At 43.7% G+C, this 16,223-nt stretch overlaps 1 protein-coding gene across 1 annotated transcript in view; it reads left to right on the forward strand.

Moving 5' to 3' along the window:
* The first annotated feature begins 416 nt into the window (after positions 1 to 416).
* The window catches only part of LOC118364407 (OTU domain-containing protein 7B-like), a 31,153-nt gene continuing 15,346 nt past the window's right edge, over positions 417 to 16,223 (forward strand). Inside the window, 1 exon segment of the mRNA XM_035745924.2 lies at positions 417 to 635. The gene's annotated coding sequence lies outside the window, so the exon portion shown is untranslated.

Below are 16,223 nucleotides of genomic sequence, written 5' to 3' on the forward strand. Positions count from 1 at the left end.
TGGCTCTTTGCTGACAGAAACGTTGTCTTAATTATCCTTATTCTAGTGAACCTCAATCTCCACCACACTCTTGGCCCAGAGTCAACCCAATTCATGCTGTAACACAGCAAAATGTGGAATAGGTCAAGGGGTATAAATACTTTCTGAAGGCACAAGTTTGCACATTAGCTACATCACCCAGATGACCTCATCGAAGGAACAGTTCCCGTCCCATCCCGAGCCTTGAATCGATTGCCTGCCTCTCCTTTCTCTGCAGCCAATCGGCGTATGAAGGTTCCCCCACTCTCCCTTTTCCATTTGACGTTATCTACACTGGGACGTTTCAGTCAAAAAGTATCGTATGGTCATTGGTGTGTTGGATTGTCAGTCAACATCAGTCCGTTTTGCGATTGGCAGGCGACATAATTTGGCTACCTCAGCTGGCCCGACTCAGAAGCGCCTTGGTTGACATTGTTGTTGTTGTAAGTAAGAAACTACTTTGTCGTTGAGTCTTGTTTTGGATTAATTGTAGACTGCAACCTCCGTATTAGCTCAAAGTCAGGAAAAACTGGTCTAATAAACTTGGTTTTCACAATATTTGTCGAGAGGAGGACCATTATGGGACGATGAAAGAAATATCTGCGAAGCCGCTCAAGGTAAGCAGACAAGGGACACTCAACTGCTAGCTAGCTATCCTTGCTAACGACTTTAGCCTGTAACATTATATCTATCTGGCAACATTTTGGACAGGACGACCCGTAGCTGGCTTTGTATTAACCTTTTTATTGAGTTGGAAGGAGCTAACTCATTAAATGGGAAGTTTTAAGTGGGAGACTCCTAGACGGCTAAAACATGAACTAGCTAACTAAGTTACCTAGCTAACGTTAGCTAGTCAGCCCAGCCTTATAACCCATTAAGCTACTCGCTAGCTAGACTTAACAACGTAACTTGCGTTAGTAACGGGCTAGCTAGCTAGCTATATGTCGCGTTAACAATGTTGCTTCGGTTACTGTGCCTAGCGTTAGTTAACTACGTGCAGGATAACTTTGCTAACATTAACGTTAGCTAGCTGGCTGGTTTTCTTTCTTGCCCATCTGCCTAGTTAGTCAGAGAAGGATAGCACGAATATGTACTATGCTTAGTTAACTAACGTTAGTTTCGTTAACAAATTTAGCTAGCTAACGCTTAGCCCATTCATAGACGACTTACACATACCAGTCGGCTCCTTTAGTAACGTTACATTCTTGGGCTAACTAGTTAACGTTAGCTGATTAGTTAGCCATTATACTCTCTCCTGGTACCCTCATACAACTCGCCTTGTATCATTCTCTCCCCATCTAACGTTAGGTCTATGAATCCATTTAAGGAATGAGCAACTTCAAACGGGAGGCCTCTGTCAGCCAATTGTTGGTGAAATATTCAGCAAATCGAAGCCCTGTTGCTTGCTATAATTAACGTTTTAAAGTAAACCCATAGACATGCAGAGAGTATCAAATGTTATATCAATACAAGGGACTCCTGCTTTATGGTTATTTGCCCCAGTGTTTAATAATGGCCTGTATTTAGGCTATTGCTTAGTTAATGGTAAAACATTGACAATACATTTCAGTGGGTCACTAATATTCTTCCCTGACGATTGAAGCCAGTGACATAGGCTTTGGCAGCTCCACAGTGTATATGTTTATGTAAAGACCTCTCCTCATTATGTAAACTATGCATTGCGCCATTGCCATTGAAAGGGTAGCATTACACTTGGACTTGAATTATTCAGCTCTTTATTTACAATTGATTTTGTTTGCTTGTAGTCTGGTATAGGCAGCCATCCTGCAACATAAAAGTAGGACAGAGACATGCTCTTCACTTCTTAGGCCTACACGGCCTTCTCTCTGTTTCATTATGTAAAGAAGGCACATTGTTAGAAGAAATGAGGGTAGTCTAAACCTTAGCAACTCTACCTTCCCTGCAGCTTTCTGACTGCAGTTTGTATGCACTTCTACCTGAACCCATGTGTGTCTTACACCCACTACAAGTACGCTATGCATTATACCATACCATGATAATTGCCAGATGAAGCATTATTTTGGGAGTTATGATATCTGTGTTTTGGCAAGAAAATCAAGTTGTGACCATTTGCATTACAACACTAGTCGATCGAGCTTACTGCTTGGGGAGAGAAAGGAAACAAAAGGGACAAATGCAGCAAATGCCTTTTTATAGTAGTACAAGTAGAATTCAGAGGGAGCACACAAGCACAGTGAAATTCTGAGGGATCTATTATTGCAGTGGGAGGAAGAAATGCATCTAGCCCTCCCACCTCTACTCATTTCAATGGCAATGCAGGGGGATGCTTGAAAGGCAAAATGGATGAGCTAACTGGCAAGAGGAGTGTTCCCCAGTGAGCAGACTGCTAGGTTATGAGTGCAAGTTTCCATCGTCAGGCTTCGTTACACAAGTCTTCCCTTTTTCAAGGAACGCATTGATCATACAGAACACCTGAGAACATCTTTTGAGGAGACTGTATAGTGTCCCTCTGTGATATTGAGATTCTCTAGTACAACTAAGCCACTGTGAATGACTGTTTTAATCCAGCAGTAAATGTCAAATATGTTACACCAATAAAACACAATTAAAAACAACAGCATCACATAGAACAAAATGGTGTTCTGAAGGCATTTGTTTGACAGTGATCACTAGTTGTTTTGCATAGAGCCCTTTGACACTTGACAATGAAACATGGAAAATCTGTGGTTCATGGCTTAATTTGCGATTTCATGCTTCTCCACCAACATTCAAATGTTTTGTTTTTTTTGCCTCTAAATTTCCTCGAGATTTATAAACACTACACTTTGTCAAACTGGATGGCTGGCTGAATCACAGGTGGGAGAAATATGACACTGATGACAGAGAGCATTATCACCATAATCCATAAAGGCAAGGGATTATCCTATTGACCTGGTGACGTCATAATTCACTTCTATGTTTTATCACCAGTTGAGCATTGTGGAAGTTTTCAGGGTGTGCTTGTCTAGTTTATTGGTGTCCTTTAGCCTATGTGTGACACAGTGAAGTCATCCACACATGACAGATCTGTGTGCAGTTCCCTTGTGAGCACTCATGTCTTATTTGAACAGTTCTGTGGAAAGAAAAACCCAGAGTCCATCCATTTGTCCTTTAGGATCCTTTCCCTCTTTCCACTCTCCTTATCTAGCACTCTCTCAAAGCTCTAGTCTAAATGATTTGTCACTGTACAGTTTATAAATGCTCTGAAGTGTTACATATGTGAAGTTATGAGTTAAGGCTAAACCCCCTCATCTCTCTCACACGGGCATTTAGCCTACCATTGTGTTGGTTGGCTTTAGCCATCATAACTGTCTCTGTGGGGTAGGAGAGACTGAATATTATATTTCAGTGTGGAACCCTGCTGCCGCAGCAACACCTAGTCTAGAGATACAATTTTAAAGTGGTCTCTCGCTGGGCTCCCCCAAACAGCTGTTCAGTAAGAGTATGTTTCAAGGATCCAGTGTCAGCTTCAGTGCCAGTCCCATGTAGATTAAAACTATTCCCATAGGATCCCTCTACCCCCACAAACAAGGTCAGATTAATAAGTAAATAGTTGAGTGCTTCTCCAGGTTAGTGGGACAACTGCATGACTCTGCGTCTCTTATTGCCTCAGTGTTAAAGGATTGTAATTTGTCCTACCACGACCAAATGCTACAGGGTATGCAATGCAGTTCTAGGCTTTTAGTATTCCCATGCATGCAGGAGTCACCCCTTCAACCCTGGTTGTTGCCAGCTTCATGTTCCAGCCAACAGGCATTTCGTTGCTGTCATCAAGGAGGTCAGACCTTGGGTTACCAAAGTTAACCTGGACTCCTGAAAATAACAGGGTAGCGGTGGCCTACATGGGCAATTCATCATTTTGGTAACTCTTTTTGAGCAGCTGACCAATTCCGCCATGACTTTAGTTCTGGGTTAACAGAGATTACTTAGGCCTAGTTGCTTACTATGACTGCAATATTGTTTGTGGTTATCTCACCTAGCTACCTTAAGATGAATGCACTAACTTTTAATTCACTCTGGATAAGAGTGTCTGCTAACTTACTAAAATGTCAAATGTATTGTATACGTTAACATGAATGGACACATCCTGCCCCCTTCGTGAAGAAATTCTCTAATTAGGCGACAACGATTTATTCTTCAGGTTCGCTCTGGTGGTCACAATTACTGCTTTACACAGCACATATAGTATCCATACATTTTCATAAGACTTTATAACCATGACATGTGAGACATCTAGAATTCCACCACCATGCACCCCTGCATCCTTGTTTGCCAGCACACATCATGGCCCAGACAAGACTGTACCAGATGTGCTTTGGAAGAAAAAACATCCCCATGATTCCTCAGCAGAGGGGCGATCAATAGGAAGCTTGTCTCTGAGATCCTGTGCACCCAGACTGCGACTCATAAAAACCCTGTTCAGCCCCTCCCCTGCGTGCCTGGATGCCTGCCAGCCTTTTGACACAGCAGCCTTGGCTGTTTGTGTCAGGGTGGCGAGGCCTTCAAAACCATGCATCAGCAATCACACCCCGGCCTCTCCCCACGTCCCTACCTAGTCCCTACCTAGTCCCTACCTCCTTTGTGTTCAACCAGAGACTGGGTGCGTGTGCCCAATGCTTTGGGATACTCTGACTGGTTATTTTACCATTTTATGTGGGGGATTTGTACTCAACTTTGCTATGCCAACTCTTTTCAGAGGCATCACTGTGGTATGATTGAAGGATGTTGAAAACATTGAGTTCTGATATAAAACAATGGGACACATGCTCACAGTTTTGCTTTTCTGAAGCATCCCCAATATTATCTCAGCATCGCTCTACGGATGTGCCAACCGGGTCAAAAGGTTGTTGGGTATAGCCAAATAGAGGGGTGAATGGGTACAGAGGCTAATCGCTTGCCCTCTCACATAAAAAAAAAGATCTTACAATCCCCCATGACTGGGCCCTCTACCCGGAAGGAAGCCATGGTAAGATCACAGGGCTGCTGGCTCCTCACCCTGCCTCTACAACACAACAGCAGTCCTTCCCACTCTCTCCACTCTAGATCCAAGACAGAACAACAGTAATTCTATCCCCGCAGGAGAGGAGCCTCTCGCCCAGGGTGATGTAAAGCCACCGCACTGCCTTGACTGCTAAGCCAGCACCACGTGGGGATTCACATGAGCATTAATGCCCAGGCCTGTCACTGCTAATGCTTGTTTAACCGCTGCCGTTAGCCTAGCCACGGACTGCTTACAGGTTCGGTAGGACCTTGCACATGCATAGGATGGGCCTACCCGATGTTGAAAATAAGTTAATTATATCACAGCCAAACAGATCATTTACCATTCATTTTGGGCTGACAGTATTCTGACTTGAGATCCACAGGTGCAACTCTGCATTAATCATAATTTATGCTAATGTCAATGGGAGACTTAAAATTCAAGATATTGGTAGTAGGTCTTTGAACAATTGCAAATATCAAGACCTTTGTATTCAGTGTTTTTTGAACAAGAAGGTTGTTGTTGCCTCTTTAAAAAGATATATACATAACAAATCTATTCTAGGATTTTTACTTTGACTTAATTTACAGGTTTGTAATATGTTCAGGATGTGTACTGTTCTTGTGTAGTCCTGTGGTTGTTTCCACAGAGCAGTGCAGCCAAAGATGCAGGGTTGCTTCTAAGAAATATCCGATATGCGTGAAGGAGCTAACACCCACCCTTTTAAATGTGAGTTATGTAAGCCTTAGCTCATTGTCCTATACCCACAACAAACCATGTTTTTGTGAAGTCTCATTGGCATCTACAACACATTGATGGCATTTGCATGTTAAGCTACTGGGGAAAGCAAATATTGGTCAACATTTTAAAATTCAGTCTCATGCCTCTTACTGCCCTACCCCATAGGGTTTAATTGCTTTTATAAACTGGGTGGTTAGAGGAGCCCTGAATGTGGATTGGCTGACAGCCATGGTATATCATACCAAGGGCATGACAAAACATTACATTTTTACTGCTCCCAATACATTGGTAACCAGTTTATAATAGCAATAGGGCACCTCGGGGGTTTGTGGTATATGGCTACGGGCTGTGTTCAGACACTTTGCGATGTGTCGTGCCTAAGAACAGCCCTCAGCCATGTATATTGGCCATATAGCCCCCCTCCCGTGCCTTATTGCACAATTTCATCCAAATAGGCTAGCTGTGTTCGGACGATGCAGAAGCTGGCATTTCTGCACAAAGACATCAATAAAAAGCAGCTAGTGCCGTATGAGGAGTTACCGCCCACGGTGTGCTGAGTTTAGGTTGGCAGTTCTCCGGTAATACTGAAACCAGGGCAGATTGTTCCCTGAGTCCAACTAAACAATTCTGCTGCAGTCCTTCATTGGCATAGCAGCGCTCTGCTCGCACTCTGCAACTGACAGAATCAAGCTATATTATTTTGTTTATCCACAGCATTGAAGAGCATTGACATGTAAGCAGATGGGGACAAAGTGTAGGCCTAGTCTCATTACAACACACACAAATCAAACATGTCCTCGTAAATTGTCCTGTTACTCCCTTTCTGCGACCATTCTCTGTTAACTACCCCTGTGTCCTCACAGGTTGCTACATGGCACAGCAAGGCACAATATGGCATGGGTCAGCACCGCATGACACAGCATGGCACGACACTGCATGGCACACAGCACTGGTCGGAGGATATGTCAGGGGCGTCAGTACTTTTGGCTGCTGCCTCGGCATCCCACATCCCCATCTGAAGCCATCTGCTATGAGTGGCTGTTAATTAGCACTGCTTCACTGTTGATGACTGACTCTGACTACAGCGACAGGCCCTGTGCACAGGGCAGGGTTACCTCTGAAGCCAGGCACTGGGCAGCTGTAATAAAGTGCCCAATGGAGCATGGTGGCAGGAGAGGAGAGAACGGGCTGTTCTGAAATACTCCATGCCATATGCACATGACCCCCACCACCAATCGTGAACTGGGGGGAGGAGTTGAGACGTCCTTTTCCTCACTTGAGGAAGACCGTTTGTAAGTGAAACCTTTTTGAGACCTTGGCCACAAAATGCTTGGCTTAGCCATGACGTCAGCTCTCAGACACTTTGATAAACAGTTTATCTGGAAAGCTATTACTCTGCACATTTGAACTGCTTGAACTTGGCAGTTACTGCCATACATGTCAATGAGGATATCGTGCCTCTGTCTGCCAAAAACATTACCGACTACCAGGCCCCCTAACCCTTCTGTACCCTACTGGAGTTAGCCTACACTACGAGTTGCTACTGAAAAGCCTGCAGTAGTTAGTCCTACACTGTCAGAGAACACTGCACACTTTACTGGTGGCATAACCCATTTACCCATTGAAGTTCAGCAGATACACCGGAGAGAGCGAGCAGGAGCCTGTCAGGGATGTTTTGTGTTTCTCGTAGACAAGCTTCCGAGCCATGACACTTGCAGACATAGCTTAGCTGATTTGTTTGCTCGCCGGAACTTTTTGTCTGTTTCCCCGCCTCTGTTTTCTTTCAGTTGTCTGCTGTTTAAAAACTTTGCACAGTGGGGAGGTGATACGTTTGTTTCATGATTATGGAGGGGTATTTTTAGGCTGTGAAAAGTCTTGTAATTTTGGCACCTTGTAGATAAGGGGCTGGCTTTCTGTATGCGTTTCTAGCTGTGGTAACAAACCGTACAAACGTCTCTTTTTTTTCACAGTAGAACATACAGGGTCGACAGTTAGCTATCACATGGAATGAGAAGCTTGAGTATTTAAGGAGTGAGGGAAGACTGGGAACAAGCGTTACTGAATGCTTACAGCAGGCTTAGACAACATGTGGGATCCCCTTATGCCATTCAATGTTTGAAGCCACTTTGTTTTGTAGCCTCCTTCAGATGGGATGTGGTTGATGTGAACTTCTAGGTATGTTCTTACAAAATAGATTAAATGATGTATGCTAATATTGCTTAGTCTGCTATGGACTAGTTTTATCTGAGGCATTTTGGGGGGTAAAGAGTTGGTGCTGACGAGCTGAGCCAGGTGAGTGTGGACGAGAGGAAGGGTGAAAGGGGCAGTTTTTTTGGGTGATGACTGGAAATCTCTAAGCCCTGGCTCCAGCAACATGCCCTCTCTGAGGGTGGTCATCCCATGGAATCTCTGACATCAGCGCTATCTCTTTCTCCCCCTTTTCTCTTTCATTTAGCGCATGAGCAGTGTGCCTTTGTATTCAGTTGCACAGCTTACCTCAGCTGGTGTCCAAGCCTTGATCAAGACTGGAATCTTTGAGTTCATGAATGAATAGATGATGACCAAAAGACCTGGCCTAATTCGAAGGGAAAACAAGTAACAACCCTTTGTTTACCCAAACTCTTGCGCCTGTTGTCGCATTACCATATTTTGAGATCTCGATTTGGAGAAGGGAGAATAGAACAGATGCAAAGTTTGGTAACAGAATGACGGTTTGTATTGTATGTGCCATCAACACCAAACTAAAGCTTGCTTTGCTATGGAAAACCAATTTTTCACTAATAAACTCAAATCAGTAGTTTTCATGGTTCAATTGGCTGACATCTCAGAAAATGTTCCAGCTCAAATTTTGCATTTCATAGATTTTTCTCCAATGACCAGCTTAAACAAATGTTCTTTGACCAGAGGAAATGGTCCAACTCCAATTAAATATTGATTTGGCTAAGAGCTGGAAGGCATTGAAAATTGGAGACATTGGTCTCGCCACCTGAACTGGTTAAGCACATTTACTTACCCAAACGGACAAAACATTGACGGTACCATTAGCAATACACCAATTTGCTAGCAGAACAGGAGTATTTAATATTTAAAAAATAGATTATTGTGAAGGCGAGATGTGGAACAGAAACTACAGTATGGGCTTGTCTTCTCGGCTCCTGTCTGGTCACAGATATTGCTGTGTTCCTGCGCCATGTTTAATGGGCACTCAATGATTTGCATTGTGTTGACTCCCACGGTGTTACGTTGCTTAGCGTAGCATGACATTGGGCTAATGTTGGACAGCTCTGTCTCTTATGATGTCCTGCGATTTGTTGCCTTGTAGTGTGTAGCCTTTGGTCTTGGACTGTGCTTCTTTGTCCAGGGCTCCTGCCTTTCATGTTTCTGCAGCTATTCGAAGCAAGAAGTAGGTTACTTCAGTTGATCTGCGTTATGCTGACTTGTACAGCAAAGACCGTTGCTGCTGTGTGGTATGCTTAGCTGTAGTTGCAGTATTCTGAAGCTCAGGAGGAACTGGGAAAATGGGCTTGATTTGACTTCATTCCTCCGCCAGACAAGCTCGGCCTCCTCAGACGTAGCGGTGCAGTTATGTAATGAGCTAGTGGACTCAGCTTCAGTCAGTAATCACACCATTGTTTGACTTCCTCTGGTTGTGAAGTGTCTGTACTCTGTTTAGTCACTTTATGATCTCTTGATCCCATTTCTGACTGATCCCTGGTACATTTCACTTGCTGAGAATGAGGGATTATTAGTACATAACAAGGAAGGCTTGGGGCTATTACATGTTCATAAGATCTGGCTCTTTCTTTTAAAGCTGTGATTAGGCTAGCCTTGTATGCGATACAGGGTTTCCAAGTACAGTAATAGCTTATCAGGCTATAGTTGACAGTCTAGTATGCCACTTCATAAAGTTCATAAATCAATCTAACCAAATAGCTTAAGCTGTTGTTCCAGTGTTTTTGGCCATCTCTGAGCTGCTGTGCCTTGGACTACTGTGCCACTTCCTAACCCCTCTTCACCTTTCCTCCAGCCCAGGGGTATGGGCCTACCACTGGGCAACATTTATAATCGCTGACACAACTCACACAGCCTCTGTTGTCTTATCAGCCCTTCTATATTATCACTTGTGATTTTTGCAGTGGTGAGAGGGTGTTTCACACTCACTGAGATCACAGGGAAACGTTGATTTAAACTAAAATAGAACTGACACATTTAGAGATGTGGTCATCCATCTTGTCCTGACTGAGGATGAAATGGGAATAGAACAACCCAATTGTCCATCTTTGGAAAAGGCTGACTTAAGGCGATATGTTGATGACAATGGAACAATATCATTGTAAAGCCTGAGTATCTTCAGGTGGTACGGTACAGTGGCTAGCCGTACCGTTTTCATATTGGGCCTCAGGCTTTAGCTGCTCTCCCTCGAGTGAAAAATGAACCTCACTTTACAGATGATGAATAACTTAGTGGGCCAAACATTAAATGGCAAGTCCTTCTGCTGTGCACTAGTGACATCCAACAACCCTGCTCCCCCTTCACTGGAAGTGCAGATACCTCTCATTATGTAAGGATGCATAGAGGGCTGACTCTAATGAATGACTGCCCATAAAAAGCTAATTCTCATTTGGTCATATAGTCAGTCTTGTCCAAAGCTGAGATTTGTGAGTTTTAAAGAAAAGAAAAATGGAATAAAGGGTACTGTAACAGTTTTCCTTGGGTTAAGTTTATTTCAATCCTGTCCACAGCTGGCAGCACCCAAGTGAAACCTCAATTCGGAATGCGTAGCTGCACGTGACCCCATCGTATTGTCCATGGTCAAATTGGTTTCACATGGTATAGTTCCCAACTAGCCCCATAGGGATATCAGTAAATTACACAATGTAGGCCTACATGGGACAATATTTTAATGTCAGTAGCTCCCAATTTCAATGACTTAACCTTAAACGTACTATAAATTGTAAAAGTGCGTATACAAATATTGAGGTATTTTAATGAGACAACTAAAATATTGCAACATGAAAATATTGTCCCATTTACATTGCACAATCTATTGATGGTGCTTAACTAGCCCCAGAAATAGGCTATCCCATGTCAAACCAACTTTGCCACAGTTGCACACCAGCCTGCTAATTGGTGAAAGAAGTTGGCTAGCACTAACTAGCCTAGGCAACTACAAGACACAATACCTGGTTATTTCAAGTTATGTACGAACGCTTGTCACGTGGGAAAACACACACAAGGCACCCACTAGTAACCGGGAGAATGCAAGTTCAAACCCCCGAGCTGACAAAGTACAAATCTGTCGTTCTGCCCCTGAACAGGCAGTTAACCCACTGTTCCTAGGCCGTCATTGAAAATAAGAATTTGTTCTTAACTGACTTGCCTAAGGTAACCCCCCCCCCCAAGACAACTCTACTTTGGCTTCAGTCATTGCCGCTGCATTTAATGACCAAGCCGATAAACGAAGCCAAATCAGGAAGTTGAACTCCCTTGGTCCTTCTGTAGCTCAGTTGGTAGAGCATGGCGCTTGTAACGCCAGGGTAGTGGGTTCGATTCCCGGGACCACCCATACGTAGAATGTATGCACACATGACTAAGTCGCTTTGGATAAAAGCGTCTGCTAAATGGCATTTATTATTATATTATTATTATTATTAATAATAGCCTCAAAATGGGGTCTTTTTGCTTCATGAGGTTCTGAATACGACTATGTGAAGGGTTGGCAGAGGTCACCAAAATTCTGATATATCAGTTATTCCAGACCTGTGTATCTTTCTTAGCAGTAGGCCTACCAGTTTATTTGATGCTCCCCCTGTGCGCTACCACAGGCAATGCAGATTTATCATGAAAGAGTGCCTGTACAGCTGGACCTAATTTCTTGTCCAGGCTTGATGGAAGTTGGTGGAGCAAGATGTCTTGTAGGCAGAGAGAGTCAAGTTTTCTTAGTGCTAGGCCTATAGTGGAGCAAGTGCAAAAAACACATCTAGGTCTTGGTGTAAGCCTACTTAAGTAATGTAGGTCATATTGAGTGACCTTACATGATTACACAATGTGACATGACAAAGCATTTGGAGCAGTCCCGCCCTTAATAACTAGTCTATAACCTAGTCTTTCTCGGTCTTGTTGTGCTAAACATCTATCTTAGGCTAGATCACTTCCTATAATATCTGATTAATTTTAAAGCAATGGTTCTATAGACCTATTCCTGCTTGGAATGATATCTCTAGTATTCTTCTGTGGCTCTCAGCTGCTGGGGTGGCAGCTCTCTTCTTTTAGCTGGCTCACACCCCAGGTTATGTAGCTGTGTGTTAGACCAACATGGCTACAAACTACTTGCCAAGGAGGTCTCTGCTGTTTCAGTGACTAATCATTTAGTGTCATGATTTCAGGCCATGCCCCTTTTGGGTCCAATTTATCATTCAAAATGTGTCAAGCAGCACTATCTTTTTTTTCTATGTTCATTTGATTCAGTGTTTGATTTTTAGGTTTGTACTAGTCTCGTGACAACAAACATTTCAAATGTCTGTCAGGAGACTGGGATATGACAGATAGTGTGGAACATTTCTTCTGTGTCCTTTTTTTGTGTACTTGTTTGTTTATAAGAATCACGATTTTTGAGGGGGTTCACCTACACCTGCCCATGCATTATTTTGAATTTCAGAATGGGGGGGTGTATTTGGCCCATAGACGTTCCAAGGCTTGTAAAGCGAGAGAGTGAGGTTGGGGTGGGAAGCTGCCAAACAGAATCCGCTTCTTGCACTAGTCCAACATCTCCCCGTCCTCCACCCAGAACCTAATGGAGTAGCTGGCCAGAGGTTCTGGGTTGCTGACATTAGCTTTCTACTAACCTGTTAGTCAAAGTCAGATTAGCACCGCATTGACTGTGCTTACACTCCACTCTCGTTTCTCCTAAGTCACTTGCAGTAGGCCTGCCATGCTTAAATTAGACTTCTCTCAGTCTCGTGGAAGTCTCTGTTTTGGTTAGCCTGCAGTTTCACTGCTGGAAGCCTATACTGTAATGGAGGTTGTCTCTCCATCCCTTGTTTACCTCCATAAATCTTCCACGGGCCCACACAATGGCTGCAGCAGGCTGTGGTGACCTCTTCATGTCTGCTTCAGTGATCCAGGCCTCTCCCAGGGTCAGCACCCACGTGCTAGCAGCAGCTTCCATTATGTAACCTCTCAGACAAAAGCCTAGCCGGCCTGCACACATCACTGCCTGCTCTGTGCTGGCAGCAGGGCCATTATGCTAGTCAGGTCATCGCTTGGGTGTCTCTCACATAACCTTAACAGGATTGAAACTATTTTTGGGAAATTCTGACTTAGTTTCAACCCCTGTTCTCTTACATTGCTGTCAATATTTGCAGACACAATATTGACATCAATTTGTTGTCTTTGTCGATTAATCACTCCTAGCAGCCATCAACTAATAATTTAGTGGGACCCTTCCCTAGTTTTGTGGCCCTCACCTCATTGTCAAGAACTCCTGCTTGTTGATGCGTCAGAAGCTGAGTGCATCCACAGGAATGGATGATGTTGGAGGCTGGTAATAACAAACTCCTTTCACTGGTCTGTTGGGTCCATTCTGTCCACAGAGCGACACGTTACCAGCAGGCATTGGCACTAGCTTGTCCGTTGATACATCATTATTTGTTGGACTTAGTTCGCTCAACTCCCAGCAGTAGGTGTAATAGTGTTTCTCAAACTAATCATGTCAAAGTTATCTTTATGAGATGCAGGAAAGTCAACACAACAAGAGGCTTTGTATGGAGGCCAGGGCCTAGGGAGATATTGTCCTGCTGGCTTTTTCTTCTCTCACTAGTGTAAACACTAACCTATCACCAGAGCCAGAACTACTTGTCCACTCAACTCCTGTCTCTTGTGAATGATGAGTATACTCACACAGCCTCTTGCCAACAGATGTACAGTGCCTTCGGAAAGTATTCAGAACTTTGAATTTTTCCACGTTTTTGTTACGTTACAGCCTTATTCTAAAATGGTTTAAATAAAATAAAAAATCCTCAGCAATCTACACACAATACCCCATAATGACACAGTGAAAACAGGTTTTTAGAAATAGCTTACTTGCATAAGTATTCAGACCCTTTGCTATGAGACTCTAAATTGAGCTCCGGTGCATCCTGTTTCCATTGATCAACCTTGAGATGTTTCTACAACTTGATTGGAGTCCACCTGTGGTAAATACTATTGATTGGACATGATTTAGAAAGGCACACACCTGTCTATATAAGGTCCCACGGTTGAGAGTGCATGTCAGAGCAAAAACCAAGCCATGATGTCGAAGGAATTGTACATAGAGCTCCGAGACAGGATTGTGTCAATGCACATATCTGGGGAAGGATACCAAAAAATGTTTGCAGCATTGACGGTCCCCAAGGACACAGTGGCCTCCATCATTCTTAAATGGAAGCAGTTTGGACCCACCAAGACTCTTGCTAGAGCTGGTCGCCCGGCCAAACTGAGCAATCAGGGGAGAAGGGCCTTGGTCAGGGAGGTGACCAAGAACCTGTTGGTCAATCTGACAGAGCTCCAGAGTTCCTCTGTGGAGATGGGAGGACCTTCCAAAAGGACAACCATCTCTGCAGCACTCCACAAATCAGGCCTTTATGGTAGTGTGACCAGACGGAAGCCACTCCGCAGTAAAAGGCACATGACAACCCACTTTGAGTTTACCAATAGGCACCTAAAGACAATGAGAAAGAAGATTCTCTGGTTTGATGAAACCAAGATTGGCCTGAATACCAAGCATCATGTCTGGAGGAAACCTGGCACTATCCCTAAGGTGGATCATGGTGGTGGCAGCATTATGCTGTGGGGATGTATTTCAATGGCACAGACTGGGAGACTCGTCAGGATAGAGGGAAAGATGAACCGAACAACGTACAGAGATCCTTAATGAACACCTGCTCCAGAGCGCTCAGGACCTCTGACTGGGACGAAGGTTCACCTTCCAACAGGACAACAATCCAAAGCACACAGCCAAGACAATGCAGAAGTGGCTTGAGTAGCCCAGCCAGAGCCTGGACTTGAACCCCATCAAACATCTCTGGAGAGAGCTGAAAATAACTGCAACGCTCCCCATCCAATCTGACATAGCTTGAAAGGATCTGCAGAGAAGAACGGGAGAAACTCCCCAAATACATGTGTGCCAAGCTTGTAGTGTCGTACCAAGAAGACTAATCGCTGTCAAAAGTGCTTAGTAAACTTTCTGAATACTTGTGTAGATTTGATATTTCAGTTTATATATATTTTTTGTTGTAAATTAGCAAACATTTCTAAAAACCTGTTTTTGGTTTGTCCTTATTGGGTATTGTGTGTGGATTGAGTTAGCGTTTAATCAATTTTAGAATAAGGCTGTAACGTAACAAAATGTGGAAGTATTTTCAGAAGGCACTGTATAGTTTGGTTGAGGGTAGGCTGGCTCCTATCCACAGCGGCTTTGGGAAAAGACTAGTACAAGCGATGTAAACAGCCTTGATGTGATGTGTATATGTGAACAAGAGTGCATTTCTACACAGCAAGTGTGTTGGAGACCCTGCAAAGAGAAGGCTTTTTTTTGTGGCCGACTTTGGAACGAGGGCACTGGAAATACTCTGGTTTAGAAAGACCTTTTGTCCTGTTGACTTTCTTCTCTTGCCTGCCTGTATGCCTTTGTTGTAAGAAGGGAGAGAGGGGGATGGGTGTTAAATGGGTGGGTGTTTAAAAAAAAAACATGATTCATCAGGTGCAGCGGTGAAGAATTCACTGAGTCAGAGCTGAGGCAAGAATAGAGGGTGGATGAGCTGAGGCATGGGTGGGGCTAGATGACTGCAGGTAACAAGGATGGTAGTCCACTCACAGCTTGAACTTTAGTACCTCAAAGCCGTAACATGAGACGTGGAACATTTGACCATATAGTACGCTATGGTAGGGCTGGGCGGTATACCGTTTTTTGCGATATACCGTATTGATGCACAGGCCGGTTGGGGTTTTTACTTTATCTTCTATAACGGTATTTGAATGTTTTGTTTGTTAAATGGGATGCGTAGTGTCTAACGTACATTTGTATAGTGTACTTTGCTACTTGAGTCATCTCTCCACTCTCTATGCCACTTTCCAGACAGGCCTAACCACTCAAGGAGCGCATTTGTTTTTCCTCGACCACGAGACACTTGCATCCAGTCTGCATGGTCAATGCAGCATATGCAACAATGTTGATGACAATGATGCAGTTGTCACTTTTAGCAAGTTGTTCTTAAATCTTGTTAGCCGCTAATGCTAATCGCTAGCTAGCTAAAACATTTACTGAGTAAGAGCAACCGGAAGCTAATTAGCAATACAGCTAGATAAAACCAGTGATGGTGTAGACCTATGTCAGCATGTTGTTTGTGCAACAGTATCTTTGAAATTGAAGAGGTGAACGCAAATCAAGAATATTTTGGCTACATGAAGTAGCTAAGAGATC

This window comes from Oncorhynchus keta, chromosome 31 (genome assembly GCF_023373465.1).
Source record: "Oncorhynchus keta strain PuntledgeMale-10-30-2019 chromosome 31, Oket_V2, whole genome shotgun sequence".
In the NCBI taxonomy this organism is placed as follows: domain Eukaryota; kingdom Metazoa; phylum Chordata; class Actinopteri; order Salmoniformes; family Salmonidae; genus Oncorhynchus; species Oncorhynchus keta.